Source organism: Schistocerca cancellata, chromosome 4 (assembly GCF_023864275.1).
Source record: "Schistocerca cancellata isolate TAMUIC-IGC-003103 chromosome 4, iqSchCanc2.1, whole genome shotgun sequence".
NCBI classification, from domain to species: Eukaryota; Metazoa; Arthropoda; class Insecta; order Orthoptera; family Acrididae; genus Schistocerca; species Schistocerca cancellata.
In genome coordinates this window covers 495560989-495577013 of record NC_064629.1, presented here as the reverse complement: position 1 = coordinate 495577013, position 16025 = coordinate 495560989, and positions in this window count along the sequence as shown.

The window sequence follows — 16025 nt, the reverse complement described above, 5'->3', positions numbered from 1 at the left end:
AGTTACGTCAACGAGAACTTTCCTCACTCCAGGGCTCCCACTATGCAAGATAATTATTACCTCTTATGCGGATTCACCCCATGAATACAGCTACTTCATGTCAGCCGCCTATCGACTTTTCCCACAATGTATCAGCGCTACCACATATCTGGACTGTAGAGATCGATAAATGAGAGTCCGTACTGGGCCCAGTCTGCTTTTCATGCTGGTGAAGAACGTCCTACACTGGTTAGGTGTCCGCCGATGTAGAGAGCATTTCATCAACCATACTTCACCACCTGGTACATTGTCGTTGGCGGTAAATACCCAACGCGACATAAACTCCATGCCATCGCCCTGGCGGACCGCCCCCTCTGCCTGAGGCGCATTGTGGACGACACACACTAACACCGTCTCCTCTGCGTCCGTGCGGCGGACACATGGTTCCTTCTCCAGCAGATACTGGCCCCTCATCTACGGATGACAAAGCTCATGATCGTCGCCTACATGCTCCTGTGTTCGGGCGAGACGTCTTTTCCACCATCAAAGATGCATGCTGTCAACTGGATGACGGGTATGCCCGTCTTCTTTATCTTTTCACGAATGGTCCCCAAGAACGTGATCGATTTTTGGACGCTTTAGTTAATACGACACCACATAATGAGACGACATGTTACGTACCAGTCCACCTTTCCTAACTAATGTTCCGGACAAGGACTCGTTTTCTCCAAACCGCCCCGCAGTTGGAACCTCCCCGGTGAGCGGGTTTGGCAGGTGTTGCTCTATTCCCATGACCGTCAAGCTCTCGGCTTTTGCTTTCTGTCCCATCGGCGTCCCATCGGCGTCTTCAAAATGAGCTGTGACCGATTATTCAACTAATTCGCTCTCTCAACTGCAATATGTTATACTTTCAGTACCTATTTCCAAATCACTCATGTTGATAGCTTTTCTTTACTCCATTAGTATTTTTGGAATATCCACTGCATGTTCTTTCATGAAAGAACTTCCGAAAACCGTGTCTAGTAACTATATTTATGTCTTCGGTAGCATTACCATTACTGTAATACAGTGAAGATAAATGGTTATGTGTCGCCACAGGTATTGTTCACATACGGCCAGAACCACATCGGATTTTCTGCCATTTTCCGAGACGAAGTTTCACTGTGGGAACTATTAAAAGCATCTCGTATTGGCATCCACACTAAGTTTTGAACATCTGTAAATTTCCACCAGGTTAGGAGATTTTGTGTGTTATTAAATTGGGCATGTTCTTTCCGTTGCCTCTCCATCTGTGTCCTCACCTCATTTGTGTGCGAATGGGAATCAGTTATTAATTTACATGGGATGCAGCAGTCAGCTGTCATCGACATAATTTTGAATTTTTTTGTTGGTAGATTATAATGTTAGCATACTCAGTCTGGTTACAGCCACTTTCGGGCGACTAAATACCGAATCTGTCACGACGCTCTTTACTTGCTCAGGATTGTTTGCTGCTAGGTTGGAAATTTCGATATGCATCTGAGGAATTGCCAAGAGAGAGGGGAAAAGAAAATAACGGAACAGAGAATGAACAAATCATGGATCGAAATCCCGAACTTTTTCACAGTGTATCGATGAGTGTAAGCAATGAACTCGTTGAACTCTTCTGATGACGATTTACACCTCAAATGGACTCCCGAATAAATTGATAAAAATTTTCACAACATATTGGATAGTGTTTCCTTCCGGCATGGCGAATAACCTATTTAATCATGCATGTAGCTTTGTAAACGCTCCTCAGTTTTCAGCGTACTTCATATTAGCAGCCGCCAAATCAGAAAACAGATGAGAAATCATTAGTAAACTGTTCATTATTTCAGAAGGAATCGATATAAGTTTTCATAAATTTATCACTCTGTTAGACAGGATGGTCAATACCCTCAAGGAAAATTTTTTGAGGGTGGTTATGGAACAGTGACTGTATCCAGACGTGCACCTCTTCGTCGTAGACAAATCGACGGCCACGAATATATTTCTTCAGGACAAAAAAAATGTATATCACATAGGAGAAAATAGGGACTGTATGGAGGATTTAAAGTGCTTCCCAGCGAAATTTCAGCAGTGTGGCCGAAACAATATTGGCAACATCTGGACTGGGAATCCGTAACACATCTTCGATGCGGTACTGCTCTCACCCTATGCGACATCCATGTTTTGGAGCCTTTAAGAAAGGCATTTGTGGCCGTAGATTTTCTTTGGATGAAGAGGTGCACGCTTGGGCACTATCATAGTTCGTAGGTAACAGGAAACACTTCTCCATGAGGGCACTGATCGTCTTGTGTTACAGAGTGAAAAATGTGCTAACAGTTATGGTGATTACTTCGGAAGTACTAAACAGTTCCTTCTTTTCCATCTGCGGACTGTTCAGCAAGTACCAGACACACGCACTTCTGGAATTGCGGAGGGAGCCAGGAAAAAAAAAAAATGGATCAGAGAATGGACAGAGCATACATCAATGTACAGAGGGAAATCCCAAACGGCTTCACAGTGTCTTGATGCACATAGGATTTTAATACCTGCGACAGCGATATTTCCTTCTGAAAGCATGTTAAGCACGGATGCCTCTGTGATGCTGTTCTAAAGGAGTGGGAGTACTCTGTGCCGAAACTCTTCTTCACCCTCTCCTTTTCTTTCCACATTCGTAATGGCCCATAACAACATAAAAAATACAGGAGGTGATTCAGGAATTGCAGTCATCACAGTCTTTCATATGACTGAAATATGTACTTGCTACACAACACTAAGGTTAAAAAATATGCACACCTCCGTATTTTCCTTGCAAATAACGGAAGTAAAGAGGCCATGCCGATTCTAGCTATATAGTGGTACTGTTCTCTTACTTTAACAACTGAACGCTTCGCCTACCTCCCCCTTTGTAAATAAGGCATGTAATTTGTTACCCTACTGTAAACAAATTGTTCACCTGTACTCTTATTTTGTTTATGTATGACCAAATAAATGACCAAACGCTTTTAGACTAATGACGGTAATGTAAGCAAACTTTTCACTTGCTTTTGACCTTACACACTGAAGCGCCAAAGAAACTGGTATAGGCATGTGTATCCAAATAAAAATATATATAAACATTCAGAATACGTCGCTGCGGTCGGCAACGCCTATATAAGACAAGTGTCTGGTGCAGTTGGTAGATCGGTTACTGCTACTGAAATAGCAGGTTATCATGATTTAATTCTATTTGAACGAGGTGCTTCAGTTGCCGCATGAGCAAGGGGACACAGCATCTCCGAGGTAGCGATGAGGTGGGGATTTTCCCGTACGACCGTTCCACAAGTTTACCGTGAACATCAGGAATCTAGTAAAACCTCAAATCTCCGACATCGCTGCGACCGGAAAAAGATCCTACAAGTACGGGACCAACGACGATTGAAGAGAATGGTTCAACGTGACGGAAGTGCAACCCTGCCTCAAATTGCTGAAGATTTCAATGCTAGGCTATCAACAAGCGGCATCATGCGAACCATTCAACGAATCATCACCGATATGAGTTTCTGGAGCCGAAGGCCCACTCGTGTGCCCTTGATGACTGTACTACAGAAAGTTTAATGCCTCGTATGGGCCTGTCAACACTGACATTCGACTGTTGATGACAGGAACCATGTAGCCTGGTCGGACAAGTCTCGTTTCAAATAGTATCGAGTGGGTGGACTTGTACAGGTATGGAGACAACATCATGGATCCATGGACACTACATATCAGCTGGGGACTGTTCAAGCTGGTGGAGTCTCTGTAATGGTTTTGAGCGTGTGCAATTGCAGTGATACGGGACCCCTGATATATCGAGATGCGACTCTGACAGGTGACATGTATGTAAGCATCCTGTCTGATTACCTGCATCCATTCATGTTCACTTTGCATTCCGACAAAATTGGGCCGTTCAAGCAGGACAATGTGACACCCTACATGTCCAGAATTGATACAGAGTGGCTCTTCTGAGTTTAAAGACTTCCGATGGCCACAAAACTCCCCAGGAATGGACATTATTGAGCATATCTGGGATGCCTTGCAATGTTCTGTTCAGAAGAGATCTCCAACCCTCGTACTCTTACGGATTTCTAGACAGCGCTGTGGGACCCATGGTGTCAACTCACTGCAGCACTACTTCAGACATCCGTCGAGTCCATGCCACGTCGTTTTGAGGCGATTCTGAGCGATCGCGGAAGCCCTAAATGATATTAGGCAGGTGTTCCAGTTTCTTTGTGCCCTCAATTTATAATTTTCTGCGGCTGGTCCCGGCGGAGGTTCGAGTCTTCCCTCGGGCATGGGTGTGTGTGTTTGTTCTTAGGATAATTTAGGTTAAGTAGTGTGTAAGCTTAGGGACTGATGACCGTAGCAATTAAGTCCCATACGATTTCACACACATTTGAACATTTGAACATACAATTTTCTGCAAGCGCGCCAGTGTATGACGCTACTTTCTGTTTGGGGTATTTGTTACAAGTCTGGTGATTTTGTCCCTGTTCTCAAGAAGTCACGCATACACACAGGATTGTAAATATTTAATACCTACCGTCACAGTGCATTTTCAGAGCCGGCCGGAGTAGCCGTGCGGTTCTAGGCGCTACAGTGTGGAACCGAGCGACCGCTACGGTCGCAGGTTCGAATCCTGCCTCGGGCATGGATGTGTGTGATGTCCTTAGGTTAGTTAGGTTTAATTAGTTCTAAGTTCTGATGACCTCAGAAGTTAAGTCGCATAGTGCTCAGAGCCATTTGAATCATCTGAATTTTTCATTTTCAGCAAGCACATATATGTGTGATACTATTTACGGGTTTTTGGAAATACGTCTCATTTGTCAATTTTTTCTCAGTGTCCAATAAATATCCAGTTTTCAAGAGAACATCCTTTAATACTGAACTGTAACTGCCTGCGTAGAACAATGTTCTTACATGCTGCAGGACCACATAGTAGTGGCGACATTTCCTGAAATTATACTTTTTCTCCGTAGTAAGACATAAGGAGTAGCTATTTGTATGTCTCCTCTATTATATTTAAACCAGTTATACTGGATATCGAATGTCCGTTCTGTAGTACATTTCAGGTCGTCGTGTGTCTCCGATAGAGAGTCTAAGGTGCTTCCTTTCCTTGATTAAACGTATTTTTTGTTTTACCCACACGTCAAATGAAGTAATTTTTGCTATAGCCATCTGGCCCTGTTCCATTCAGAAATGGTGTGTGAAGAGAACGTCTGTCAGTAAACCTACGCAATGTCTTGTTGCAGTTATTTCGCGATACATTCATTGGAGGAGGTAATATATTGTCCTCAACCCTCAGAAGAAACGGCAATAAGATCGGATAAACTACCCCATTACTGCACTTATACTACCCCATCAAGTTTCAATTTGGGGACGTTAAATCTGCAAGAAATTGGAAACAGTGTGAAACATGACTCATCAGACCAAATGACTTTATTTCATTGCCCTATAGTCTAAATTAATGGCTTTGGCGCTACATTTTACTGTTAAAGGCATGTGTGTTACTGATGAGTAATTTTTGAATTCCAGCTTGCTCTGCATTTCCCGTTTTACGCAGCACCCTTCGCGTTGTTTTGGAGCTCAGAGGGTTCACAAGTACAACACTCAATTCTGCAATGATCTGCTGCTATCATCCTCTTATGTTACTTCACAACCCTCATCAATAACGGTCCTTCAGGATCACACAACAAGCACTTTCATCCGTGTTGTGACTTAGCAAATCGTGTCTCTCTTCTGTCCCCGTGTAAGGTATAAACCTTCGATATGGTGCCTCTAGAAACACCAGACATTTGACCTACCTTGACTACAGACACACCAATTGTACGAGCACCGGCAGTTTACTCAAGTTCAAATTCACTTAGCTTCGACATAACACACTCACAACTACACAGAACACTGTTCTGATCACAACTGACACTTGCAATGTACTGACGACATTGCACGGGTGATGTTCGTGGTCAAATACAACAGCGTAAAGTGCAATCTTTGCGAGCATTTGCACTTATCGTGATGTTTGCATAATTTTCTCCAAGTCCTTTATCTCATCCATCTGCACCAGCAACCTAGAAGTAATTTCTTTGATAGGGATCTGGCGAAGTGTATTAGATACATAATTAGATACATACATCATTTTCTTTAGAGATGTGGAATGACGGTACTGTGTTTGTGGAAACTGTTTATCATGTTATTTTCTTAAACACTGTGGAGTAATTATACGTAAAGAGTCCAATCCATCGTATTCTGATAATATGTAGCTACATGTTTTTAAGCTAATAGGTTTATGGTAATATTCCCGACGATAAATCTATACTAAAAACACACCATATAAATAACCCATGTCAGCCCCATTTTAGAGTATTGCTGCATAGTGGCACTTTTCCTCACGTTCAGTTCAAACTACAGTGTTTGATATATTCCTACATCATTATATTTTCCGTTTCACCCAAAAAAGTAGTACTCTATCGTTATTCCGTCCGAAGTGGTGAACTTCTTCAACAACAATGAAACTGGTTGTTCCAACGAATTCTGCAAGGCAGGAAGAAGTGTCATATGTTATATAAGTTCATTCGCACTCGATTGTAGCTCCCTTGGTTGGGGGCCTCCATAAGTAGATTCGAGGTATGTCGGTTATATCATGTACATCTGCATCTCCCACATACGTAGTGCGCATGTGTATAGTTGTGGTTGCTTTAGAAACAAAACATAAGCGACTTACAGTTTACAGCGTCTAGATGTCATATTGATGGGATTTATCTATGCCATACAGGTCAAACATTTACATATGGAATTTCTAATCTCAGCCTTAGTTGAATGCCGTTTCTCTGAATTTACTCAGCAGCATTTCGTGGGAAGATGCCGTCTTTTCTGCCAACATATATTCCTGGTATTGTTACAATGTTATACACCGATACACTGTATCGTTTAAATAGATGCAGGTCGGCCGCAACCAATCACATTACGTAATTTTATCAGGATAACTTCTTCGGAACTTCTTTCGGGGGTGGACTATATTCCATTAAAATTTCTGAACATGAACCTGAAACCAACATATGCATAGCTTCATGCGCCCTATATTAGTTCGCTCGAGGTGCCTAGGTATTTTATGGTAGTTAACGATTCCAACGACAGTGTAGAAGATTTCTAGTCCTATTTACGTGTAGCGTGCGACCACCCTACATTTAACAAATATCCCACAAGCCCCCAAGCCGTGGAGGGGATATCGTACCACTACTATCGACTTCTATTCCCAGTAAAAATTAATTGTCTTTATACCTCCACGAATGCCTTAATTTCCCTTATGTCTCACGAGAGACACGACAACTTTTTTCTTGCACATTCACAGGGTGTATACCAACGTAATGCTGGCGTCGCAGTCACATGATGCGACTGCCACGCCGGGCAGCCATAGACATTTACATTACACGATTTTGTCAGTAGTAGTGTTTTGCGAAATCATACCTTCCGTGGATGCTTTCCTTTTCTCTCAGCCTGACATCTGCTTCCACTTTAGGGGATTGGTTACTCCTAGGTATTTTATGGTAGCTGCTCTTTCTCATGATACTGTAGTAGAAGAGTACTGGACTTCTGCCTCTTATTTATGCACAATATGTTACACCCAACTTCAGTTACAGTTCTCCCTGTACGATCACTTGCCATCTTTCTCTGCTATGTAGCTGCCTCATCTGTGGCGAGACTTTGGCGCACTGTTGTGAAGAATGTCTAACGCAGAATCAAAGTAAACCACATGCAACTTACGTAGTGTTACAGCCCTCCCATTTTGTCTCTTCCTCATAAAGTAAGTTCTTAACCTAGTTTCTATTTGAACCCACCTTTTTCAGATAACGAATGGTAATTGCTACGTATCTTATGTTAATAGGATCTAATATTATTTTTCTGTGGAACAGACATAGAACAGCTGCGTGTGGAATTCTGTCTATAGCAGTGTATTATCCAATGATGCACAATAACGTAGTACATGTGGGTTTTTACGAAGAAGGTGTCAACATCATGATGTAATCATATTAATAACTCATCTATCTAGGTACAGAATGTTGAGGTATCACTTTAACATTTAAAGCAGTTACATTCTATGAATGTATACAATTATACAGCATTTTCCGCTAACTGTACAATAGTATTGCATCCGTGTGCGTCTAAAAGAGAATATCCAAACATATGCCTTTCTCCAACGTCAGAAGTACAACATTGAGTAATGTGAGTGTGCACTGCCATACATCACAGTAGAAGTAGTACTGTGTTTTATTACCAGAGTAGTTAGAGTCCGTGGGAAAAGTTCTAAAGAAAAACAGCATACACTACATTTGTAATTATATTAATGCTGTCACTACCTACCTCAGTGGGGGGCATATATATTTGTTCTACAGTTTTACAGCATTCAGGTTACAACTTTAGTGCTATATATGTGTCTCTATATTCGAAATATTGAACTGATAGTGGTTTAGGTCTGTTCTACAAACTGATCCTTAAAAGCAGTCGCAATGTATGCGGATTCTCTTTAGTAAATTTGCCCAATGATCTAAGTGTCCTGGTAGTAACACACGGTACTGGGGCTGCGAAAATATCCGGCAGTACACAAACACTCACTCTCTCTCTCTCTCTCACATACAACACACACACACACACACACACACACACACACACACACACACACACTGACATGCACTGACATGGGAGATAATTAGACCATTTAGGTATTCTGCATTGCCGTATAATTTTGTACGTCTGAATGATGTAGGCGTTTTCTGTTCAGGTAAGAGATCATCGTTCCATATTGTGACAAGTTATATCTACACTGTGCTACACAATTAAAGGGTCACTTCTCCGAAACCACTTAACTGTCTCCCATTACGACGCAGAAGTTTGAAAGGTTTGTGCCACCTTCCTATGTAATTTGCAAAAGCGTGATGCCGTGTGACGTCCTCCTCGAGCTAGGTGACCGTTCAGGCAGCTATTTGTCAACAAACGGGAAAAATGCCAGAGCACAGAGGCTCATGTGAGCTCTAAGGTCGATTAATAGCTTCACATTGGCACCAAATGTCACCACAGTTCTGCCGAATACCACGTAAGACGTGTCATGCGATGGGTGGGCAATCACACGTCGTCTCACCCACGCCTCTACGATGGAGGTCACATATGCGATTCGTAGCAGTGATACAATGTTTTTTTCTTATTTGTATCCGAGGAAAACATTTCAGACACAACGCGACGTAGAATCGACTCGAAAAGGCCTCAGAGGATGGCATAAAGGGTGTCACTGAAAGTACCCTTTCCTTAGGAAATTTATTCTCACCCATTTTGTGGTCGAAAGGGACAGTTTGTAGCTCGATAAACAACAGGGTGGCGTTGTTGTCAATATTACACAGTGCTGACACACTCAGGCCAACTGAATCCTTCCCTAAGGACTTCGTGTGGCAGCAACCCCATTAAACGTGATCTGACCCCTTAGGAGTGTACCGTGGCCACAGTTTGTGCTCCAGTGTATGAGGTGGAACAACTAGGGTCTGTTCAATACCATTGGACGAAATTTGAACCTGATCCAAATCAGCAAAGGATGTTAACGTTTTTACATCCCTCCTTTTTTGCGTTATACTGTTGCATTATCACGGGGTGAGGGGTGCAACATTTACACGAGAGCGGTTGAAACGACAAAGGATCCCTCTGAGACTCCACCCGGTTCAGAAACCCTGTCAATGATACCCAGTCACCTTTATTTAGCACTTTAAAAATGTAGCCTTACAGACTTATCGATACACAGAGTGGCGCTCCGCTGCTGCTCTAGCACTTGACGGCAGTCTTTCCCTTGGACACCCCTTAGATTCTGCGTGTTAACATGCAGACGTTAGAGCAACAGTGAAGTGCCACACAGCTGAATGGGTGTTCCGGTACAGGCACATTATCACAGGGCTCAACAAAATGTTATGAGTGCTACTGTGGGTGTTTGGCACTGAGATGGCTGGAGTAAGAGCATTTGCCGTTTTATTCTAGCATGTCTCAATGCTGCATCCCCCATGATTACCCCACACGAAGATACTAAACAGGAGCATTGAAAGAGCATTAACAGCCTTCGGTGCTTTGGGTCAAGTTCAAAATCGTCAGATGGTTTAGAATGTTGCCAAGTAAGTCCATCATATACAAGATAGCATATAATTTGGTCGTGCTTCAGCCCGAAAGAATTTAATCATGATCTATGCAGTTGCAGACCCACAATATCCTTAGAGAAGGATTGAATTGTCCTGGGTGTGTCGGCAGGCGCGTTCGCAGAGGGAGGGGGGATACAAATGGGTGCAGCTTCCCATAGTGAGAATTTATTTACTTTACGAACATGAAATAGGATCAGTAACGGCGTCACCTGGGTTATTATGCTTAAAAAATGGTTCAAATGGCTCTCAGCATTATGGGACTTAACTGCTAAGGTCATAAGTCCCCTAGAACTTAGAACTACTTAAACCTAACTAACCTAAGGACATCACAAACAGCCATTCCCGAGGCAGGATTCGAACCTGCGACCGTAGCGGTCGCGCGGCTCCAGACTGTAGCGCCTAGAACCACTCGGCCACCCCGACCGGCCTATTATGCTTAAAATACTTGGAAAACTATCACTAAAATGACCTGAAGTTATCACTAAAATAACGTTAAAATTGATGTAAAACATTTATAAAATGAATTACTAAATGAGGTAATATAATGAACAGCTTTATATGAGGTTGGCACTGAAACAGCAAATAGGAAAATTACATTAAAATCACCACGCTTTGTATGTACGAAACCTCATTCTTTGGAGCTGTACAATAATACTTATGCAGTCATCTTAAGAGTATTGTAGGTTATGACAGTCAGCATGCAGAATTTCTCGAAAATGAGGGAACGTCAGTTGGCGGACAACTGTTGCTTTAATTTGAAAATCTTTCAACATTTCCTGAAACTAATGGAGTCTGAAATTTGATAATTTACTTTACTTTTAAAAACGATTATAAAACAGATATTTCACAAACGAATATCACGTGTGGTACAACATCGGTACAAAATATGGATACCTCTGTTTCCATACCCATGGAATAAGTTAACAATGCTAAGTGAGTTGACAATGACACCTTGCATATCAACCATCAATCAATTTTCAGCATGTGTGAATACACTCTTGAGCATCCTTTCTGTAGCCAGAAAAAGCTGGATTGTAATTCTTGTGAACATGAGTACGTCATAAGAAAAATCGCCTGTCAACAAACTACTATTAAGCTACATTAAAATATTATGAACCTGCGTATCGATAGAGTGACGAAACGACACGGTATAGTCGCAATAATGTGACCACCGCCTATGTTCAGCATCAACGCACAATAATATGTTAACGAGAGCAGGTGGCAGTACTAAGAGTGGAGGGTACATAACGCTTGTCGGGGGCATGTAGAAAATGGTGTAGTCGTTGTCACAATGCCGAATTATTTATCAGGCGTTCCAATACGTATGGTCATTGCCTTTGCGGCATAGGGTGCAGCCGTTTCCAAAACGGCTAAGTACATGAACTTTTCGAGTGCCGCCATGTTACGCAAAATGGCATTATTCAAAACCAACGCTGAGGAAACTGTGGTGCAACACGGGTCACAGATGACAGGGGTGAACGTTGACAGCGGAGATGTTGTTGTTGATGTGGTCTTCAGTCCATAAATTGGTTTGATGCTGCTCTCCATGCCACTCTATCCTGTGCCAGCTTCTTCATTTACAAATAACTACTGAACCCTACATCGTTCACAATCTGCGTCGTGCATCCATCTCTTGGTCTCCCTCTACGATAATTACCCTCCACACTGCCCTCTAACACTAAATTGGTGATCACTTGGTGCCTCAGAACAAGTCCTACCAACCGATCCCTTCTTCTCGTCAAATTGTGCCACAAATTCCTTTTCTCCCCAATTCTATTCAGTACCTCCTCATTAGTTACATGACCTACCTATCTATTCTTCAACATTCTTCTGTAGCACCACATTTCGGAAGCTTTTATTCTTTTCTTGTCTAAACTATTTATCGTCCACGTTTCATATCCATACACGGCTACATTCCATACAAACACTTTGAGAAAAGTCTTCTTGAGACTTAAATCTACACTCGATGTTTACCAATTTCTCATCTTCAGAAACGCTTTTCTTGTTATTGCCCATCTACTTTATGTATCCTCCCTACTTCGGCCATCATTAGTTATTTTGCTCCCCAAATAGCAAAACTCATATACTACTTTAACTGTCGCATTTCCTCATCTAGCACGAAAAAGAATTGCTCTGAGCACTATGGGACTTAACTGCTGAGGTCATCAGTCCATCTAGTACCCTCAGCATCAAATGATTTAGTTAGACTACATTCCATTATCCTCATTTTTCTTTTGTTGATGTTCATCTTATAGCCTCCTCTCAAGACACACTCCATTCCGTTCAACTACTCTTCCAGGTCCTTTGCTGTCGCTGACAGAATTACAATGGCGTCAGCAAACCTCAAAGCTTTTATTTCTTATCCATGGATTTTAATTCTTACTGCAAATTCTTTCTTTTGTTTCCTTTACTGCTTGCTCAATGTATTGATTGAATAGCATCGGGAATAGGCTGCAACCCTGTCTCACTCCCTTCCCAACCACTGCTTCCCTTTCATTCTCCTCGACTCTTCTGACTGCCACCTGGTTTCTGTATAAATTGTAAATAGCCTTTCGCTCCCTGTATTTTACCCCTGCTACCTTCAGAATCTGAAAGAGGGTATTCCAGTCTACATTGTCAAAAGCTTTCTCTAAGTCTACAAATGCTAGAAACGTAAGGTTGCCATTCCTTAATCTATCTTCTACGATAGATGTAGAGTTAGTATTGCCTCACGTGTTCCACATTTCTACTGAATCCAAACTGATCCTCCCTGAGGTAGGCTTCTACCAGTTTTTCCACTCGTCTATAAATAATTCGCTTCAGTATTTCGCAGCCGTGACTTATTAAACTGATAGTTCGGTAGTTTTCACAACTGCCAACACCTGCTTTCTTTGCGATTGGAATTATTACATTCTTCTTGAAATCTGTGGGTATTTCGCCTGTCTCATACATCTTGCTCTAATCAGTTCTATGCTATGATATACAGACAGAATATAGAATCTCAGAGGAAAAAATGTTTTAGCAAGAAGGAATGAAAATAGAGAAGCAGTGAGCCTTAGTACTATATAAAACAACCAGCGCCATCTCTTCCCCACTAAAAGCTCCATAACATACTCTCTAACACAAAAAAACAACGCACCGCGAAGGAATCATTCGAATGGAGTCTTAAGGGAATGAAATCCACCTACGCAAGAAGTTTATATGAATTACCATAGCTAATAAAACCGGTGGCCGAGCGGTTCTAGGCGCTTCGGTCTGGAACCGTGCGACCGCTACGGTCGCAGGTTCGAATCCTGCCTCGGTCATGGATGTGTGTGATGTCCTTAGGTTAGTTAGGTTTAAGTAGTTCTAAGTTCTAAGGGACTGATGACATCAGAGGTTAAGTCCCATAGTGCTCAGAGCCATTTGAGCCATTTAATAAATCCGGCTTATCTGCGTAGTAGTGGCTGACCAGCTAAGCGGTCGCATCAGTATAAATGGTTCAGTGGGTAGCTCTATTACACTGTAACATTACTAGGAGGGTATTACGTTGGTAGAAACGGTGCTTTCAACCGAGGCTATAAACGAGGCTAGTGGAGTAATCAGTCTCAGCTACCATCTTTGTCGCCTTCCCAAGATTTTTTAAACTTATCCTTCACTACGATATTGACAATATAGTGGTGTACGTAGTACCTACTGAGTGCAGAGTAAGTTAAGTCCCATTGAATTTCATTGCTCATTACATACTTACGTAGTTGTACTGATCTAATTACGTAACTCAGAAACTTTGTTAATTATGAAATACTGTTAACTGAATAGCTTCGTGCTGTACATACAGTACGATCTTACATATTTAGTCAGCAATAGGGAAAATATTTCGGTATATTTATACGTGTCAGTTGGAACTACTTATCTCCAAATTTTTCGTAAGGTAACTAAAATTGTCTGAAACTAATTATCTTCATAATTAATTAGCATTAAAACTTTAGATCACTGCCGATTCTTGTTACAAATTATGTCAATTTTGTTGTTATATTCTGCGTTTTGGCAATATAATTCTGTTGATATAACTTTTTTATTCCATTTAATGTGCGACATTTGTTGATCAGCTCAATAATTAAGAATTTCACTATTTTGAAGGTCATAAAATAATTTGTTTAAGATGGCTGCAGTCAATAATGAGAATTGTAAAACATATTGTTCATAGGCGAAACTAATACTGGCGTACCACATTCGAGGTTGTAACCTCCCCTCAGAAATATTAAAAAGTCAATGATTATAAAAAAATGTGCCAGAACGTTAACTTCCCTACAAAATTAAAGAATGATGATTGATCATAAACCCACAATAATATCAATTAAATAATTAATCATGAACTGAATGTAACAACTCAACAGCAATAATTAAACCTGACAAATTTTATAGGTACAGCAGCGCTGACCTACGGCCCTGTGAAATAATTAAACCAAAATTCTTACCTCAGTAAAACTGCATCTATATCTGCTCTTATTTATTTTTTGGCACAGCTTCGTGCAATGCTGGCGTATATATAATTCTGATTCTTGGAGGAAATGCATAGGAAATATTCTTTGAATTGAAATGAATGCTTTTTCTTCAAAAAAGTGGAAAAATTCTTTAAATCGAAATGATTACTTTTCTTTGAAAAATTTACTTTATAAAAAAATTATTATTGGGGCATTTCTTGAACAAATTAATTACAATTACCATACATTATTAGTTGAGCGCAATGCTGCTTCATTACCTTCTATAATAATACACACCGTCCTGAATCGTGACCAGAGTCGCGGGAAGATCGCGCCGCCGACACATGCCGACGTCTGCTCGGTACAACCGTCCACTCGCTACTACTACTGCCGACTGACTACTAATACTGCACACAGAGTGCAACTCGCTACTGAACACTCGCGCGGTCAAGCGCAGACTAGCAACGATAAATGACTCTCTGGTCAGAGATTCTGTCATGCCTCGCCGTCGCTGGTAATAAATACATATGAAACGTACGCGTTTCATAACCCTCCACTGGGGGGGCAAAAATTTGGCACCGATGGGGAGTCATTTGGACTTGCCATGAGCAACAAATTTTTCTTTACTAATTAACTTTACAATTACAGAATATATACAGATATATATAGCTGTAGAACATGAAGTAAATATAGTGCACATGCACTGAGTACAGAACATATCAAGCAAAGACAAATGTATACACAATGAGTAACAAATGACATAAGTGCACACGCACTGTAGTACTGAACATATCAGGAAATCACAAATTGTATATGAATGAGTACAAATCATGTTAACAAATGACAAAAGTGCACACGCACAGTAGTACAGAACATATCAGCAAATCACAAAATGTATACAGAACGAGTACAAATCATACTAACAAAATGACAAAAGTGCACACGCACTGAAAAATTCCTTAGCATTTCACAACAAATAAACATAATGATTACAAATCACATTGACAAATGACATAAGTGCACATGCACTGTAGTTCAGAACATATCAGCAAATCAAAAAAATGTATATGCAATGAGTAGAAATCATGTTAACAAAATGACCAAAGTGTACACGCACTGTAGTTCAGAACATATCAACAAATCACAAAAAATATATAGGTCATGAATACAAATCATGTTAGCAAAAAAATGATTTTCACTATGTTACAAGAATTAGGATAGGAAAGGGAAGGATTGCATCATGGTTGTAGCACTTTAGGTTGCACGCAGCTGCACTGAAATCCATATCTTTCTACAGAAGCACAACACCAAGTGAGACAATCTGAAGTTCTTTTCCTTGAAGCATTAATCAGTGTATCCAAGACACTGAACTGTCGTAGTAATATTCATGTTGTCATTTTGGTAGTACATTAGG